This window comes from Lepisosteus oculatus, chromosome 7, assembly GCF_040954835.1.
Source record: "Lepisosteus oculatus isolate fLepOcu1 chromosome 7, fLepOcu1.hap2, whole genome shotgun sequence".
Taxonomy (NCBI): Eukaryota; Metazoa; Chordata; class Actinopteri; order Semionotiformes; family Lepisosteidae; genus Lepisosteus; species Lepisosteus oculatus.
The window spans coordinates 17875108-17893867 of record NC_090702.1 but is presented as its reverse complement, the minus strand read 5'-3'; the positions used below and the strand labels follow the sequence as shown (position 1 = coordinate 17893867).

The 18760-nt window shown below is 35.9% G+C and overlaps 1 protein-coding gene across 5 annotated transcripts in view; it reads right to left on the bottom strand.

The window, feature by feature from the left end:
- Positions 1-18760, bottom strand: part of mgat4c (mgat4 family member C) — a 289683-nt gene that overhangs the window by 213583 nt on the left and 57340 nt on the right. For all 5 annotated transcript variants that reach the window (XM_069192227.1, XM_069192228.1, XM_069192229.1 and 2 more), the window contains one exon: positions 342-413. The gene's annotated coding sequence lies outside the window, so the exon portion shown is untranslated. The remainder of the gene's footprint in view (positions 1-341; positions 414-18760) is intronic.

Sequence of the window (18760 nt, the reverse complement as noted above, 5' to 3'; positions counted from 1 at the left end):
CACCAGGCAACAGTCATTGTTCTTTTCCAGTAATATTCCATGCACCAATACTCTTATTTCCTTCACTGCTGCTATTATTATTTTTTAATGTTTAGTTCAATATAAAAATATTCTAGTAGCAGGGGAAACTAAAACTGGAAAAGCAGTTAATTTAAGAATGTTTAATCCAAGAATATGCCAATATAGAAACCTACACCTGGTAAATTCACAGGACAGTAATGTATGTTGTGTTTTGCATGAGGCATATCTACTTGAAATAAAATATCTGGAGAACTGCACCGAAGACGTTAATTGTATGGCAGAAATCAGTAGGATTACTGAATATATCTTGCAACACTTACTTATATTGTGTATCCTATACAGCATTATTGATAGATATCTCTTCAAAGGTCAAACATTTATGCTCCGTCAATCTGAAAGAGAAGAAAAACGTTTTTGTAGATTGGAATGGTGAGAAAATAGAGAGTATATCATGTTCAATTGTTAACATAAAGGAATGAAAAAATCCACTATACATCTTTAATATATAAAGAAAGATGTAATAATAAGGTCACTGAATACTTTTGTGGAACTGAATCAGTCATGGACACTGTGCAGAAGTGAAATTGATTTTCCGAAGAAGTGCCAGTTCATCATGCCATGAGACACTTGCTATTGATTTTTTCTCCTTGTTTGTTTGTAATTTTGTTACCTCTGAACAGGGTGCTGACTTAGATCCCGTCACATGTTGCATGCTTACATGATGAAGAATTACTTGATCAAAGAAATAAAAAGTTCAGGTAGCCTAATGTTGAGATTATTTTCAGCTTTGATTAAATGTAACCTGCTGTGTGTGCCTTTGTAACTTAATTACATTCCAACAAGAAAAATCATAACAAGAGTTATTTTACTTCCAATGGAACAAATTAACAGACCTGTGTTGTGGTAACCACTCCACACAAGTCACACAAGTACTTTTAACATTTTTCCTGTCGATTAATTGGTAACCAGCATAATTGAATATATTTGTTCCATGATTTCCTTTACAATTAAGCCTTTGTGAGCATTGATTATTTACAGAGTTTTATTTTTCTCATTTGTAATCAACAATAACATGTCAGAAGCTGAGTGTTTCCTTTGATTATATGCATTATATTGATTATATGCATTATATTTATTTCAATACAACCTTGCTGGAAGCACTTAAAGGGCACATTAGGAGGAATTCAAGATATGAGTGAATGAGTAGCAGTTTTTAGTTTCAGTAAACGGTGCCACCTGGTCTTTTCAGATCTCAGACGTTAAACAAGGCTGGGCCTGGTAACTACTGTCTGGAGACTTCAGACCCTAATTAGATTAAAAATATTGTTATAATAATAATAATAATAGCAATAATAATAATAGTAACAATAATAATAATAATAATAATAATAATAATTATTATTATTATTATTAATAATGATAATAATTATAATAAATAATTGCTTACACTTTTATAGCGCTTTTCTGGACTCTCCACTCAAAGCGCTTTACAGGTAATGGGGACTCCCCTCAACCACCATCTATGTGGAACTTCCACCTGGATGATGCGATGGCAGCCATAGTGCGCCAGAGTGCTGACCACACATCAGCTATCAGTGGGGAGGAGAGCAGACTAATGAAGCCAATTCATAGATGGGGATTATTAGGAAGCCATGGTTGGTACGGGCCAATGGGAAATTTGGCCAGGACACCGGGGTTACACCCCTACTCTTTTAGAGAAATGCCCTGGGATTTTTAATGACCACAGAGAGTCAGGACCTCGGTTTTACGTCTCATCCGAAGGAGTTAGATTTGCTCAAATAAATACCCATTTTCATTAGGAGATTTAGTCTTTCTTATGAACCAAAAGACGTTTCTGATGAAGTGTAGATGAAAATATTCAGGGTTATAGTATCCCTAAACTGTAAGATTGTGAATCGTTACAGGTACATCCTGTGAATATCCTCTAAACAAACAATCCTCTATGCTAAAAATTAACTAAGCAAAATCAATAAACTGTAATACTGATACTTTAGCACATTATGATAAATAGTGTGTTATTAAATGTGGATCTTAATCAAGACAGAACACTACATTATACAATAGAGGTGTCATACTGAGTTCCTGGATAGTCAAAAGATACATTTGTTTTTTTCATTAAAGCTTTCATATTTGCTAATACGCTAGGTTTACAGTGTTATAGTAGTGTATTATACTTCAAATATAACTTATTGTCTTCTTTTAGGGACCTTAAAAATTGTTAAATGCTGTCAAAATGAAGCAGCAATTAGATCAATTAATTGTAATTGACAATTAAAGTTGGAACAAAATCTGACAGGCCTTATGCCCTTTTGATATTTAATATTTAGCTGAAACTACAATATTTGTGGCTTAAAAAGTGAGGCCACTCTTAGGTGGTTAATATTAAAATATGTTACATTTAAAAAAATGTGTGACATTAGAGCAACTTCAAATGTTATGATTTCATGTGTTAATCTGTCATCACAACTCAAGGCTAATAACATAATGAACTAAAGAAACTTGAGTCCAGAAGTTCACTATTTCAATTTTGAAAGCAGACTTGGAAGAAATTATTGCTTAAAATAGATTATAGAATGTATTAAAGTAGAAAGGGACAACATTCATATATAATCTGTTGAAAATGGCTGGTAACCATTTAAAATAATTCTACCTGAAGCACAGAACAGATTTACAGCAAGAGTGAGTGAAGGCTGAAAAGCAGTATTCCTGTAGTATGAATTAACAAATAAAAACTAGTATCAAGCTAAAGAAAAAGAATACAGTGAATTGCATGCGTAAATAAAAATGAAACTAGAAAGGCTAAGAGATAGATTTAGGACAACATTGTAATGGAGGATAAAATATTTATTTTCTCTCTCTGTTGTTATTTTTATCTGGTTACACAAATAATCACACCAACCAAACAATAGGTGTACACCTTAATTAGGAGTTCAAAAAATAGTTTTTAAAGTATTTGATTATCAGTATTTAATTCATTAAAAATATTACAAGAAAATAAATCAAGGCTCAATAATAAAACGCCAATAATCCCTTACTTGTACTAAGAAATATCAAAAGCATTTAAAGCCAGATTAATTTAATGAGGAAATCATATATTGCCTGTCTTACATTTTAGAAGTTTCACATTTACCAGTAAATGAAATCATTTGATAAATTATATGGAGTTTCTGATGATTAAATCTTAAAGTAAATATGACAAGTTTAATACAGAGCTCTGCAACAAGCAACGAGTTCAATTGTTCATTTAATGGCAACAACTTTTTTATACAAATGAAAATGCCTTTGCAAACTTAGATAAATACCAATAGTTAATTAATGGAAATTAGATTTGTAGGACAGTCAATGAAAGATGACAAATTATTTTCTATTAAATAATAACAAATGAGAAAAGAGATATTTTGTATTCAGGGGTATTTTGTCTTAGATTTCTAACAGGAAAGGTGTATAAACCAAATTCTATGCTTATTAGCATTTACATTTACCATGCATACAGCTTTCTGATTATACAAGGATAGCATGATCACATCTTTGATTTGTTTTTTCTTCTTTGAAACTTGAACATTATGGATTAAACCTAAAAAAGTGTATGGCCAGCAGCCATATCACTCTGCAACTTACAACTGGCAACCCACTGAAGCTAAGCAGGTGTGAGCCTGGTCAGTACCTACTGTAGATGAGAGACCTCCTGGGAAAAACTAAGGTTGCTGCTGGAAGAGGTGTTAGTGGGGCCAGCAGGGGGTGCTCACCCTGCAGTCCATGTGGGTCCTAATGCCCCAGTATAGTGACGGGGACACTATACTGTAAACAGGCACTGCCCTAGGGATGGGACATAAAACCGAGGTCCTGACTTTCTGTGATCATTAAAAATTGCAGGGCGTTTCTCTAAAAGAGTAGGGGTGTAACCCCGGCGTCCTGGCCAAATTTCCCATTGGCCCTTACCAATCATGGCCTCCTAATAATCCCCATCTATGAATTGGCTACATTACTCTGCTCTCCTCCCCACTAATAACTGATGTGTGGTGAGCTTTCTGGCACACTATGGCTGGTGGATGCTGCACATTGGTGGTGGTGGAGGGGAGTCCCCATTACCTGTAAAGCGCTTTGAGTGGAGTGTCCAGAAAAGCACTATATAAGTGTAAGCAATTATTATTAGTTAAAGTGCCATTAAATAAAGTGTTGAAAATTCTATTTCCATACTGAGCAAATTTTAGACTTGTACATTACGACTGGTAGAATCATAAATTCATATGGAAATCACGAGGCTTTTTAGTAAAATAAAATAATCATAAAAAGTACAATTATAATTTAACTGAATTAACATTAGATAAAATGTAAATTCATAATATATGCAATCAGAAGGTATCCAATAGAGATCCAAACTTAATAATGCAAAATGGAACCAAGTTCAAAATCACTGCTTCCAATGTTTATATAGCAGCCTGTCTCCTGTCTTTAGACACCAGTTTTTATTCTTCAGCTTTTCACTGCATATTTCAAGTTTAATGACCAGGCTCATTAACTGCAATTCAAATATGTTTCACTCATTACAAGGTGCATTTGTAGTCAAACCTTTTCTTTTTCTCTAGTTTCAGTATTTCATTGCTGCAATTTTGGGGGGCACATAAACAATGCAGTGCAAATCCACTGAGTAGCTGTTACTATCTTTATCTGCTTAAACTCCCTGTCTGCATTTTTGCATTATCAGGGCCAAGTGAAACCTTCTTGAAACATCATCCATCATATTCCCAATGAAAAAATAAAGGGACCACATAGGCAGCTTTATGCTTCTACACCAATGAAATAATGTGTATGTATATGTACTTCATTTTCCAAGTCTTTTTATATATGTAACAACTTTTTACAACAGTGTAGCATTGCACTGGGAGATTGTTAAAAAAAATCTTATAAATTCTTATAATTCTGCAGACATATTAAAAATTTGTTTTAACAAAAAAATCAATGAGTCTGATTAATATTATGTATTAAATATTACACATTGGATACATCATGTTTCTCAAAATAATAATACATTTCAATATTATATTGATATTCATCATTCACTTTTACAATCTGTCATTCCTGTGTGTTTTAGGAAAACTACAATTATACCAGTGCCAAAGAAAAATACTGCAACCTGTTTTAATGATTACAGACAAGTAGCTATCACATCTACTCTAATGAAATGTTTTGAAAGGCTGGTCATGAGGTATTAACACAATGGTACCTGAGTACTTTGACCTCCAGCATTTTGAATACCAGCATAACAGGTCCACTGACAATGCTATTTCCCTGCCTCTTCACACTGGATGATAAAGACTCATATGTTAGAATGCTATTAATTGATTACAGCTCCGCTTTAATACTATAGTTCCATCCAGACTTGTCAGCAAGCTAAATTATCTGGGTATCTGCTCCTCTCTTTGCAGCTGGATTCTAAATTTCCTGACTGGCAGACCACAGACTGTGAGGGTTCTTCCATGATGACTGTCAATATACAGTAGGTGCCATTCAGGGCTCTGTGCTTAGCCCCCTGCTGTTTTTTGTTTACCCATGATCGCATGGTCAGACACAGCTCCAATTCTATCTACAGATATGCTGATGACACTACCATCATTGGCCACTAGTAAGGATGAGACATCTTACAGGGATGAGGTCAGGAACCTGGTGGAGTGGTGCCATGACAATAATCTCTCTCTCAACATCAGCAAAACCAAACAGCTTGTTGTTAATTTCAGAAAAAAGGGTGGGCTTCACAGCCCTATTCACATCAATGAGGTAGCTGTAGAGATGGTAAGCAAACTTCTTTCTGCAAGGGGTCAGATTATTGAAATCAACCTCTACCACTGACTCAAACTGTTTTTTTGTACACTCTTGTGTTTTATTCAAGTTGTGTATTATTTAACTTTGATGTTGTACACCCTGTTGTTTTGTATTTAGGTTTGGTGTTCCTTTGGTGATTGTATTGGGACATATTTGCAAATAAGCACTTAATTGCACTTATGGATATGACAAATAAACTGAACTGAATTATATAAAATAAATTAACAATTGGGCAGCATAATGGTGCAGTTGGTAATATTGCTGCCTTGCAGACATGGGGTCCTGGGTTCAAATCCCAACCTGGGATATTATCTGTGCTGAATTTGTATGTTCAACCTGTAGTTGTGTGGGTTTCTCTGAGGTGCTATGGTTTCCTCCCACAGTCCAAAGAAATACTGGTAGGTTAATTGGCTCCTGGGAAAATGTGTCTACGATTATAAAACTGCATTTGTAGTGTTTAATGATAATTAATTCTGAAAAAAACTAACTTGTCTACTTGATAAAGCTGTCTTCATGTCATGTCCACTGAAGAACTAGCCACACTTCAAAAAGTTTGTGGGTAACAAATGCACAATATTGGAGGACAAAAATTGCACGTTTGAAAATGGAAATGAGTGAGCGGAGATAGAGCGCTTCCTGTGGTTGTGGTTACAACACCTGGTATTCTCACATCCAAGTACTAACCAGGCCCGACCCTGCTTAGCTAAGCTATGTTCTTCTCCCATAGCTGAAAAACAACAGAAACGAAACTGATCCTGAAACTAGGTTCACACCATCCCTCTTTTCTCAATGACCAATTTATTTTCGTGTAAACTCTCTATTCTCATGCAGGCTTTGACTTCACACCTTTCTTCACTTTGTGTCCTCTCTGCCTCTCTGCCCCTCCTGCCTCCTCCCCTCTCTCAGCTTTTGTTCTTCTGTGCTATTTAATCTTTGCTGTCTGCCCTTTCTTTCTCACACCTGAAGAAAGCTTCACAGTTAAAACGTTGTGTTTTCCCTCTTCTCTTTTCAGCATGGAATAAACCTATTACTTGTTCCTTTGTAGACTACGCATGCTGACGCAACTACCCACCTGAACTACTTTAATGTATTATAGATGATGATGAAAATAATACACATATATAGTATTTGCTATTTTGTTTTTTGTCCCGGTAATGATGTTTAACCTGATTCTATTTAATTGAGTGATTCATAAAAACATTTATATAAACATTTTGTTATCTTGAAATATTGTGGAAACATAATTTTTTAAGTCCTGAAAAAGACATATGGTTCTTTTATTAGGCATTTATGATTAGAATTATATCATATCATAGAACATGTGGCAATTAATGTTACTGTATCAATCTGATTTACTTTACACTCATTCATGTTCTCAGGAATATTTATTTATTGTAATAAAAATATTTAAATAATCTTGTACTTTCTAATTTGTGTTTTTTTTTAGTCCCCAAAGACAAACTTCTGTTGCAAAATATTAGCATCCTCACAACAGTGGATATCTACAAATTGTAGGAACTAATAATTAAATACCTTAAAAGAAAATCTTCTTTTTCTTTCCTTGCCCTAGTTAACTTGCATGGTGCTAATTGTATTGTGGAATATATTAAATATTACATACTTTAAAATACATTCTGTGAGGTCTTAATTAAATTCACAAACATCCATCAAATTCTGCATTTCTGCTACTTCATAACAGAGTAATACTCCAATTTGAAATAATTTTCATAGATACCTGTAATATTGATATATCTATAGAAACATAGCTAATACTGTTGATTCCAATACTCATTTTTACAGTTTTTAATGCCTATAATTCAATTTATTGCATGTGTAAGCACATGAATGAGATCACTATTATGGTATTATAGCTTACCCTGTATCAGAGTAGTTTTTCCATTGTTAGTGGAGGATATTTTCTTTACTTTTTACATTGTTTTTATTACTATTATAAATGTAGTACTTCTCCACTGTAATAAAGGTTATTATAGTACAGTAATAACAGAGAAGAAAATAATTTAAGTGTACTTACTCCCTTCCTCTTCAACCAGCTTCTGTTCTTTATTTAATTTTCTACAATTTTTTTGCTATCCTTTCCCATGAAAACTGATGCTGTGATAACCTAGGATGCCACTGAGGTTTTATTTGTTTTTTTAATTTTGCTGCATGACATCACAGGCCTTACTCTCATAACAGGTCTAAATACAATGTATATCTAATGCTTTCCTCTTGGAAACTGAATAACTAAAACATAACCTATGATGTATGGCTACATAAACATGTTACATCTTTGTTAATAAAGCTATGACTGTAACACAGAGTCCAATGGAGAGAAGTACTGTTAATCTCTGAGATTAATTTATGCAAGTGGGTGCCAGTGTTTAGTCTCCCACAGTGCAGCCTGTAAATAGGGGATTTTTGGCCACAAATGAAGAAAAAGTGTTCACTAATCATTCAAGGCTGTAATGTAATGTCATCACATTTAAAATAAAAAATAACATTTTATATCGTCAGTCTTCAGTGTTTAAGGGTATAGCATTGTTTATTATCATTTGAATGCTTTAATGAAGTCTTTATAGGTCTCTCATATATCATCTCTCTTCTTTTCCATTCCCTTGGTGTCCAGCATGGTCTATACAGCTACTTCTTTTCAACAACAGCCTTGCCAAGCTGGTACTGAAGAATTTCCTCTTGTATACATCTATCCTTCATTTTCATCTCAGTACTGAACATTCTATACGGAAGCTTGATGAAGGAACTCATCTCTTGCCTGACATTTTCCAGCTCTGCCTAGAAATTGTCACTCTTTTTCTAAATCTTTGACTTTTTGCTCACTTCTTCCAGACACCTCAATATGTGGTTGGTCTCAGCCTAGCTGGATTGTCATATCTCTCAAAAGCAAGTACCTTGCTCTCCAACCTATTTCTTGCTGGGAGTAGTCTTTCTTTGCTCTTTTATATAAATTTCTAGGGCCTCTTGTGTCACTGTCATCAGGTCCCTTTTTATTTGTTGTGGCTCTGCTTCCAGCTGCGCTTTCTTTATTTTCCCTCTTGTTATTTTGGTCATACTCCATAAAATGTGTACATAATTGGGCAACCTGAAGTTCAAAAAGTTTCAGTCCCTTCTCTAAGGCTCTTGTGGGCATCTCCCAGTGTAAGTCCAATATGGTAATGAGGGCTCTCATTAGGTTTGTATACCATCACTGAATGGCTTCCATACAGTGACTTTTATCTGCTTCCAAAAAGTTCTACATTGAAGGAAGATGTTTCCTACCCTCTCTCTAAAACCACAAAGGAGTTCTGGGATCATTCAATTATTCTTTATCTAAAAGAAAATATTTTTTCCCCAAAAGCTTGAGCGTAAAGTTCTTTTTGGGGCTTTTAAATGACTTCTTTAAAAGCTCCAAAACAAGAGCTCTCTCTCTTAAACTTTTTCAACATTCACAAAATTCTTATTTCCACCTGTTACACAGATGGATGCTTTCTTCTCTCTCTCTAGTGCAGTTTACACCTTGTCTTACACCTACAGTTTTCTGGGAAATGTAGTTCAGACAAGAGCTGTCAACTTCTTTAAGTATTAACTCATTAAATCATTGTGTAACGAACAGTTCTTTCCGGACCCTATGCGGACGACACAATCCGACGAAGTGGGGGAACACTGGGGAAACGTCATGCAGGAAAACGGGGCTGAAGACAGGGGGTCGTGTCCAAGGTGCGCTGGTGCACAGGGGAGGTGTGGCCGAGGCGAACAATCCAAGAGTAATCCTTAGGGAAAATCCAAAAACACACGAGAAAGTCCAAAACCAGGAGATCCATCAGAACAAGAATTAAAAACCACGAAGACCGGGTCGGAACCGGCGGACAGGGACAAGGAACAGGGGTTAAAACCTTAACGGGACCAGGCGCTTCCTGGTCCCGGACTCGCACGATATGGAAATCAGATGCAGAGCCCGGATGAGCGCCAGCGCATGGCTTTTAAGGTGGGCAGTGAATGGGAAACAGGTGCAGGGAATGAAGTCTTTAGTGAAAGGGCTGGAGCACCCTTAAGGAGGGGGAACTATAGTCGTGACAGTACGCCCCTCCTTTTCAGGGCGGCTCCGAAGCCCTAAGAAAAAAAAAGGGAGAAAAAAAAAAACGATGGAATCCAGGCTGCCAGGGTGCCGTCCGCGGGGTCCAGGTGTTGGCTCTGCATTCTGTAACGAACAGTTCTTTCCGGACCCTATGCGGACGACACAATCCGACGAAGTGGGGGAACACTGGGGAAACGTCATGCAGGAAAACGGGGCTGAAGACAGGGGGTCGTGTCCAAGGTGCGCTGGTGCACAGGGGAGGTGTGGCCGAGGCGAACAATCCAAGAGTAATCCTTAGGGAAAATCCAAAAACACACGAGAAAGTCCAAAACCAGGAGATCCATCAGAACAAGAATTAAAAACCACGAAGACCGGGTCGGAACCGGCGGACAGGGACAAGGAACAGGGGTTAAAACCTTAACGGGACCAGGCGCTTCCTGGTCCCGGACTCGCACGATATGGAAATCAGATGCAGAGCCCGGATGAGCGCCAGCGCCTGGCTTTTAAGGTGGGCAGTGAATGGGAAACAGGTGCAGGGAATGAAGTCTTTAGTGAAAGGGCTGGAGCACCCTTAAGGAGGGGGAACTATAGTCGTGACACATTGTGTATCAAAAACAATAGGATGTGTTGTGAGAACAAAATAAGAGAAACATGCTTTTGATATAATCATTCTTCTGAGATGGTGAGATGGTGCATCAATATCTAATTAATGCACCTTCATCATAAAGTTCAGAAACCATCTCTTCAAGTTACAAAAATACTCTGATGTTATTAATTCATTTATGTGAATTCTTGGGTTTGTTATATGAGTTTAGCTCCATGTTTCCCAGGCGGAGTTCATATTAACAGCTAGTGATTACATGATTTTATTGACACATTTACTGACACAATACATTTTGGTATTTTTATCTGAAATAAAACCAGCAATATGGAATATAAATATATTGAAATATGTATATGTAAACTAGACAAAAATATGTGGAATGTCTTTCTGAGTAACAGCATTATTGAACATTAAAAAATCATTATTTTCCTTTGTTGAATGTAAAGCATACTTTCCATACTGCCATAAAGGAAACAATTTCTCACTTTACCAGATCTGTTGTGCAACCAGGCCACTGAGTGACTGTTGTACATAACCTTGTTGGGTACTGCACTTCAGTGGTGAATGCAGCCAATCTCTTTTGAGATCTTTGCGATGTAAAGTAGTATACAGTCCCCATGCAATGTATAATTAACTAAGACAGTTGTCACTATACATTTTTATCTTGTATTAGACTGGTTTCTAGCATTGCTTTACGAATGCGTAATATTAGGCTTAAATAATTTTAAAACTATATTTTTACATCTGTAGAAAAGAAGCTGTCCAATTGTATCCATGCATTACAGTACTGTAGACAGGTGGGGCAAAGGAGATGTTATTTCTTTCATTTACAACATAACATATATGGGTGTATGAATTCAAACATTTTTTTGTCTCAGCTTTTGTGTAAATTCTTTCACCATATTTTGTTTCAATTTGAGCACTGAGTTTTTGATTAACAACATTCATATTAAAAATGTGTAAACATAATTTACAATTCAACAAATGTGGTGTCATTGGAAAGGGGTGAATACACTTTCACTGTGGAAAAAAACATTACATGTAAATCAAGGGATGTTATGATAAAATTGTAGAATCCACATTTAGAATATTGTTTACAATTTTGTCACTAAAATACTGTTCTCTATGACTCCACACTTCAGATATTGTTGTAAAGGAATGTGACAGGAAGAAGGAACAAGAAAAGGAACATTTTACGTTCTACTTAATGAAGACTACAGGGTGTTCTGATCCAAGCATTCAAAATCCTCAAAGGCATTGACAAAATCAACCCAGTGGAAATCTTATAAATTAATAGTGAAACACACATGGAAACTATATGTAAACGTGTCACAAAATGACCCAAGCGCTGGCAAAAGCAGGTCTTTTTCCCCAAATGATGGTACCGCCATAAAGCACTCAGATTTATAAAAGTGCAATTTATTTACAGTGTTTCTGATACTCTTAATCCTTCACTTCAGAACATCCAACAAACCTTCTAGGCTAAGGACCAGCTTATATTGTTTGGAAGCCTGCCCACCCCTCAGAATCAACCATTATCTTAATTTGATTTTACACACAAAATATTTCACAATTCAGTCAGTCTGGTCACGGTGATTTCAAAAACAAAAGGAAAGGAAAAAAATGTATCAAAAAATAACATTTTACCACTTCTCTTTTACCCTTTCCCGAAGTAAAAGTAGAAAATGGACTCTTCCCATTGAAACATGCATGTGTTTTTTCTAAAAATATGCCTTTAGAACTAGAGGTTAGGTTTGGACTTTTGGAGCCGCCATAGGCTGACACTATAGCACAACAAGTCTCAAACCGCAATCAAACAAACAGTAAGTACCACACAAATTGAGAGCACTTTCCATTCACATGATAGCAACATAAAAACGGACAATATGTATGTATCTGGCCATCACTGTGCCTCAAATTAACGAATGGACACACAACAGCAGTCACCAGCCAAGCCCTGAGTTGGTTGGTGAAAATTGTGTGTGTGATTTTCCTGTGCTACCCATGCCTAGTGACAGAGTCCTCTGTCACAAAGTGTATTTAAAATAATGAGCAGGAAGCATTTCTTTAAACAAAGGATTGTGGGAACAAGGTACCCTCCTATGCTGTTGTAAGTGATACTCTGGTTCCTTTAAAGAAATGACTGGTTGAGATGATTGGATCAATTAGCTAATAACTACCGAACAAGACAGGTGGGCTGAATGGCCTTCTTACATTTGTAACCTTTGTCTTGTACTCATGATTTCCTGTTTAATATGCTGTATGAATACACAAGGCAGTGACTTCATAAACAATAGAAGTCAAGTTTCTGTTATTATTTTATTATTCAGAAATGTGCTCTGTAAAACAAACTGCAACAATGGCTAAGCTCAATTCAGGAGTGTGATACAAACATTCTAGAAATATTTAAAGGTATTTTACATATCTTGATACAACTTTATCTTTTTACACTCCTAACAGAATATTTGTATTGCTTTTGTAGCACATTTATCTAATAAAAAATATTAAATAAATGATTGTAAGCTTGAAGACTGACTTGCTGGAAGTGCAAGCTTTAAATGAAAGTTAGGAATGCCAAGAATTTAGATTATTCCAGATACTACAAGGAAAAAGAATAATGTGGGGTAATATTCATTAGTATGAACATTTTCAGAATAAATATGCACTCTCATATTCTATTTAAATCCAGCATTATTCACTCATAAAAGAACAGTGGTAATCATAATTTCAAATTGTGCATTTACTGTCCCCAGTTAATATAAATTAACAAAATCTTTTTAATACGTACCTCCCATGAAAACAAAGTTAATTCAAATAACATCAGTGCAGCCATCAAAGTTTTATTTGGGAAGGATTTTAAAAGTAATTCAGAAGCTAAACTAATTCTGGACCTGTTTTGTAAAATTAAAAAAGGTAAAGTGTCATGCTTAAATTAGTGTGTTTGTTTCTTCACACCACCACTGGCAAAGTTATAGAAATAAGTCACCGTTAAATATCCTTGACAGAATAATAATTATGTGCAGGTACACACGTGTGCTTCCAACTTTGTGAAAAGGAGGAAACAAGGAAAATGAAAAGGTGTGTTACTAGCAAACGTATAATCAGAGTACAACACATTTCAATAAATGCTATAATAAAACCCAATTAGTACGGTGTTATGGGGTAACAGGGTATTAAAATTTTAATTCCTTAAAGAGTGACATCTACTGGCATGTATGGATCCAATTTGGCAACAGTGCTTGGAAGTATACAGTATATAGCAAAGAAGTAAAGAAGGAATGAAGGGAATTGGGGAAAAAAAAAATTCCAAGGATTAAATGTGCGGCTAAATCAGGTTTTTCATTCTTCAGAATGAGGGCAGGATGTAGAACTACATTAAGTTTTGGCTGATCAACTAATTGCAATAAATAGCTCAGTAATAGCTTGCAGCTCCCTATTTGCCAAATGATTATTCATTTTATCATAGCAAACCTGTTATGTGCTACTAGGTTTGCAATTCACAATTGGGAAATGAATTGAAATGTATATTTAATCTGGAGGAAGGGCAGCGATAGTGGTCATGGTCAGTACACAGACGGATTGCAAATACAGTAGCAGTACATATAGTTCCATTGCATAGGAGAACTGATTTTGAAAAAGCCTTTAAAACTCCTATCATTTGAAAATGTGTGACCTGAACCATCTGAAAAACAATGAAATTGCATATTTTAAAATAAAAAAAAATAATTTTAAATTAGAATGTAAAAAAATGTTTAAAAATGTGATAAAAAGTTTAAAAACACCAGTACAGACTTTTTAAAGGCAGTGAAATCTTAAAACAGGAACAAGATCAGGAGTAACTAACTTTAAAATCTTTGTGTATTATTTTAATAACTTGTAGATTAAACATACAGTATTGGCTTACAGATCAAAATAAAATATTGTAACGCAACGGGGGCTCAGGCGGGCGCCCTTGCCGCATTAGGTCGGCCCCTGCACCGTCCGGGGCTCGAACCCGGGACTTCCGCGTCTCTCTGCAGCGACCTAGCCCCGTGAGCCAAAGAGAGATCTCTCCACAGCCCAGTAGCTGTGGTCCTGCTATCACAGGGGAGGGCGGTGACGTCACCCGCTCTGGTACGCCGGCTCTTACACACACTGCTTGTCGGCCGTAAGCGTTACACTCTCCCCCGCTTAAATTGCCGTCCCCGGCGAAGGGCTATCCCGCCCCGCTCTGACACCAATGTAACGCAACGGGGGCTCAGGCGGGCGCCCTTGCCGCATTAGGTCGGCCCCTGCACCGTCCGGGGCTCGAACCCGGGACTTCCGCGTCTCTCTGCAGCGACCTAGCCCCGTGAGCCAAAGAGAGATCTCTCTACAGCCCAGTAGCTGTGGTCCTGCTATCACAGGGGAGGGCGGTGACGTCACCCGCTCTGGTACGCCGGCTCTTACACACACTGCTTGTCGGCCGTAAGCGTTACACTCAAGGGCTATCCCGCCCCGCTTCTGACACCAATGTAACGCAACGGGGGCTCGGGCGGGCGCCCTTGCCGCATTAGGTCGGCCCCTGCACCGTCCGGGGCTCGAACCCGGGACTTCCGCGTCTCTCTGCAGCGACCTAGCCCCGTGAGCCAAAGAGAGATCTCTCCACAGCCTAGTAGCTGTGGTCCTGCTATCACAGGGAAGGGCGGTGACGTCACCCGCTCTGGTACGCCGGCTCTTACACAGTGCCTGTCGGCCGTAAGCGTTACAATATATATGGAAATGTTATGCTTTGATTATATTTATAATATATGAAGGAATTTATATGAATAAAATATCTGAATGTATGCTTTCATGACTATTTTACTATAAACCCAGTATCTGATATTATATGTATTTTATATGAAAATATTGCTGGTCAAACTGAGTACAGTAGTTCTAGACAGGTACCAGTTGTGTCTGATTTATGAGTAGTAGAAATTCAAAGTCTTTTACATGTTTCTTATTAACCAGTCATTTGGAAATTCCCTGTCTTCCTTCAATTTAAACAACTAACATCTGCACCTAAATGATAAATACTGAAATGCAAAGGACTAGGTGATTACAATAAAGAAAGTGCACACAGCTTTTGGCACAATCAATATCAATATTAATTCAGCTTGTTCCCGGTACATACTGTATATATTTAGCAAGCATATACACAGCACATTAACACAGTCATAGACTTCACAGTTCCAATCATATGTTCACACTTTTTTTCACAGTTTTCACTGTGAAAGCATATCATATGTATTTAGATCAAATCTTTTCTATGAACCAAATAACTGCATTATCATATAAAATCCTACATAAAAACAGTGATATACTCTACTTTAGTTTAATGCATATTTCTTAAGAACGATCTTTCGTTCTTGAATACTTTGTAAAATGTCCCTCTAGAATTCTGTTTTTCCATTAATAAAACAGAAATACTGTATATTCCATTAATTAAAGCCTTATTACACTGAATATTGCAAGACAAAATTGATCCATATATTTCTCAAATTCACCTCTATACAAAGAGCACCTTTTACAGAATATTTAAGGTAATATTTATTTTGGAATCTAGTATTTCTTATCTATTAAATTGAAAAACTCTAATAGTTTTCTCTTAATGTTTATTTTAATTTAACACAATGATCAGACATCGATCCATCCACATACCGTATATTCTAACCTCTTCATCAAACTCATGGCTGTTGGGGAGTCAGAGTGTACAGCCTGGGTGGGATGCCAGTCCATCACAGGTCACACACAGACACAGACATGTGCATACTGTATTCATACCAGGGTCAGATTTCTCAGAAGCCAGTTAACCTACCAGTAAGTTTTTGGACACTGGGAAGAAATTGGACTACCTGCAGGAAATCCACATGAATACAGGGGGAATATAAGTCCCTCTTGAATACTGCTAATCATTGTTTTTAAGGTTCTAAAAAGCAAATGTCCCACCTAACCTCACTGACTTTCTTCTTTTTCAAACTTAACCCCATTTTTAACATCAAGTCAATGTAATTTGCTGCATGTCCCCAGAACCAGCCAACATACTAAACTGTTTTCTCTGTCTCTGGTCCTCATTTGTGGAATAGCCTTCTCGATCATCTCAGACAAGCCGTTTCAACTGAGACCTTTAAGAGATCTTTAAAACCTTCTCTACCAGGATGTCTTTGAACTTCCAGTACTATAAACTAAATTCTTACATTTGCATTCTTAGATATTGTGAGTTCTATTACTTCTTTTTTTAGCCATTTCTGTATGAGAATCACATTGAGATTCATTGTAATGAAATGTATTTTATAAATTAAATGTATTATTATACATATTCATGATTCCTCACGGATCCAAAATTTAACCCTGAACCCTGAACCCCAGGGAAGCATGGAAGCAATGCTATTAACAATGCCATTGTGCCACCCATTATCAGAAATAAAATCAATCATTTTGAATATTAAGTCCTTGGTAGCACGTAAGTAAGTATGGTATTTAAGGGTCAGTAAGTTATTTTAGTGTGCTGTGCAGCTGTGCATGTTACATTTCAGTTTTTTTTACAAAACAGGCTTTAAAACTTCAGATTTTTTTAGTTATGCTACAGTATATGTGTAAAATAACTGACATCAGGCTGCTGTTTCACACTAGTGAACAAAACTAAATCAGGATACTGATAACTTTGTGTACTGTATATTAATGTTGTCAGTCAAAATACTGTGGTTTGCATGTTTTAAATACAGTACATTTTGGCTTACATTAGTAGGCAAGCTGTAATAAAATTAATATTAGCAGTGATATGTAACATACAGTGCAGAATCTAATTTAGTTAAACACAGTTATGAAATGAGAGAAGTGCTATGCAGGTTATTATAAATTAATTAACTTCTGCTACACCTACAAACTACATTATACAAAATGTGTGAAAGAATTATTATTTAAATAATTAGCAATACAAAGGTATACCTACAACCTGCTGTGTCAGTATCATTTTTAATAAGAATTTTACATGGCTGGTTTTCCTAAATTTGATTCCTAAATTACTTTATTAAGATTATTTATGGGAGGTTTTATGCAAAATGAAATTGAAAGCTTCTCTGGGAAGCTGAGAAAATGCCAAGTAATAAATTACAGAATAGTGAGGGCTATGAACTAAGGGAATTATTGAGGCTATCTGATCTCTGTCATTCTTAAAATGTAGTTTAATTAGTTCTTTGCTATCTGGGTAGTACCTTAAGTTGTTTCTATGTTGAACTGAGTATTAGAGCTCAAATTACACAGGGCATTTTGGGTTAAAGTTTCACCGTTAATCTTTTCATTTTTCAATATGAAGCTTGCCATTACTTAAAATATTTAGAAGAAAATCCTTATTTTGCAGAAAGATAAGGAAAATAAATAAAAAAATAATATGAGATGTTAAACCTTCAGAATATAACTCTGTCTTTACATTTATTCACCAAAAGAACACAGATCATCCAGATAATTTTGGATTAAGGACGAGTATTGCCTTTATTAGTTGAGAAACAATTAAGGCAATATTTTAATATTTATGGGGAGGGAAAAACACCAATGATAAATCCATAATTTTCAAATAGTGAAGGACCAAGGTAATCTGATGTATCTTTTATACAGGAGAGTTTTTTTTTGCTTTCATATTTACTAAAACAATTTAATGATGAATAGCAACATTCAAGATTCAGATATTTGAATACATTTAAAGTATATTGAGTTAGGTTAAAACACTTGGTTAGGGGGCAGCCTCCTGGCCATAGGAATACAACAAATTTTGTCAAGTTTTATCTCCACTTCACTTTTAGATTGATTTTGTACACTGTTAAGAAAACGTAGACTTTAACTTGGTATTAAAAGCAATAAAGTTCTATATATCATACCTTTAAAAAGCTATACCAGTGTTAAAAAAGGTCAGGTAAAGGTAATGCTTAAGACATTAAGCAAATAATTCCTAACTAAATTTCCTTTTTGATTTATTTTCCCTGATTCAATTACATGTTCAGTACACTTTCTATCAGAAACTTTTCTGACACATTCAATTTGCAGTTTAGCATTCTGTCACAAATGGAACATACGTATTTCTTCTTTTTTTCAAAATTAAAATTTTTCATGCTTTGATTATGTCTTTAATCAGTTCTGGACATTTTTTAATCTTCACATCCACCACCGTTACAAGTAGCACTTTCATGAGATACGCATTAAACTGTTTCTGTATCCTCAATATCATCACT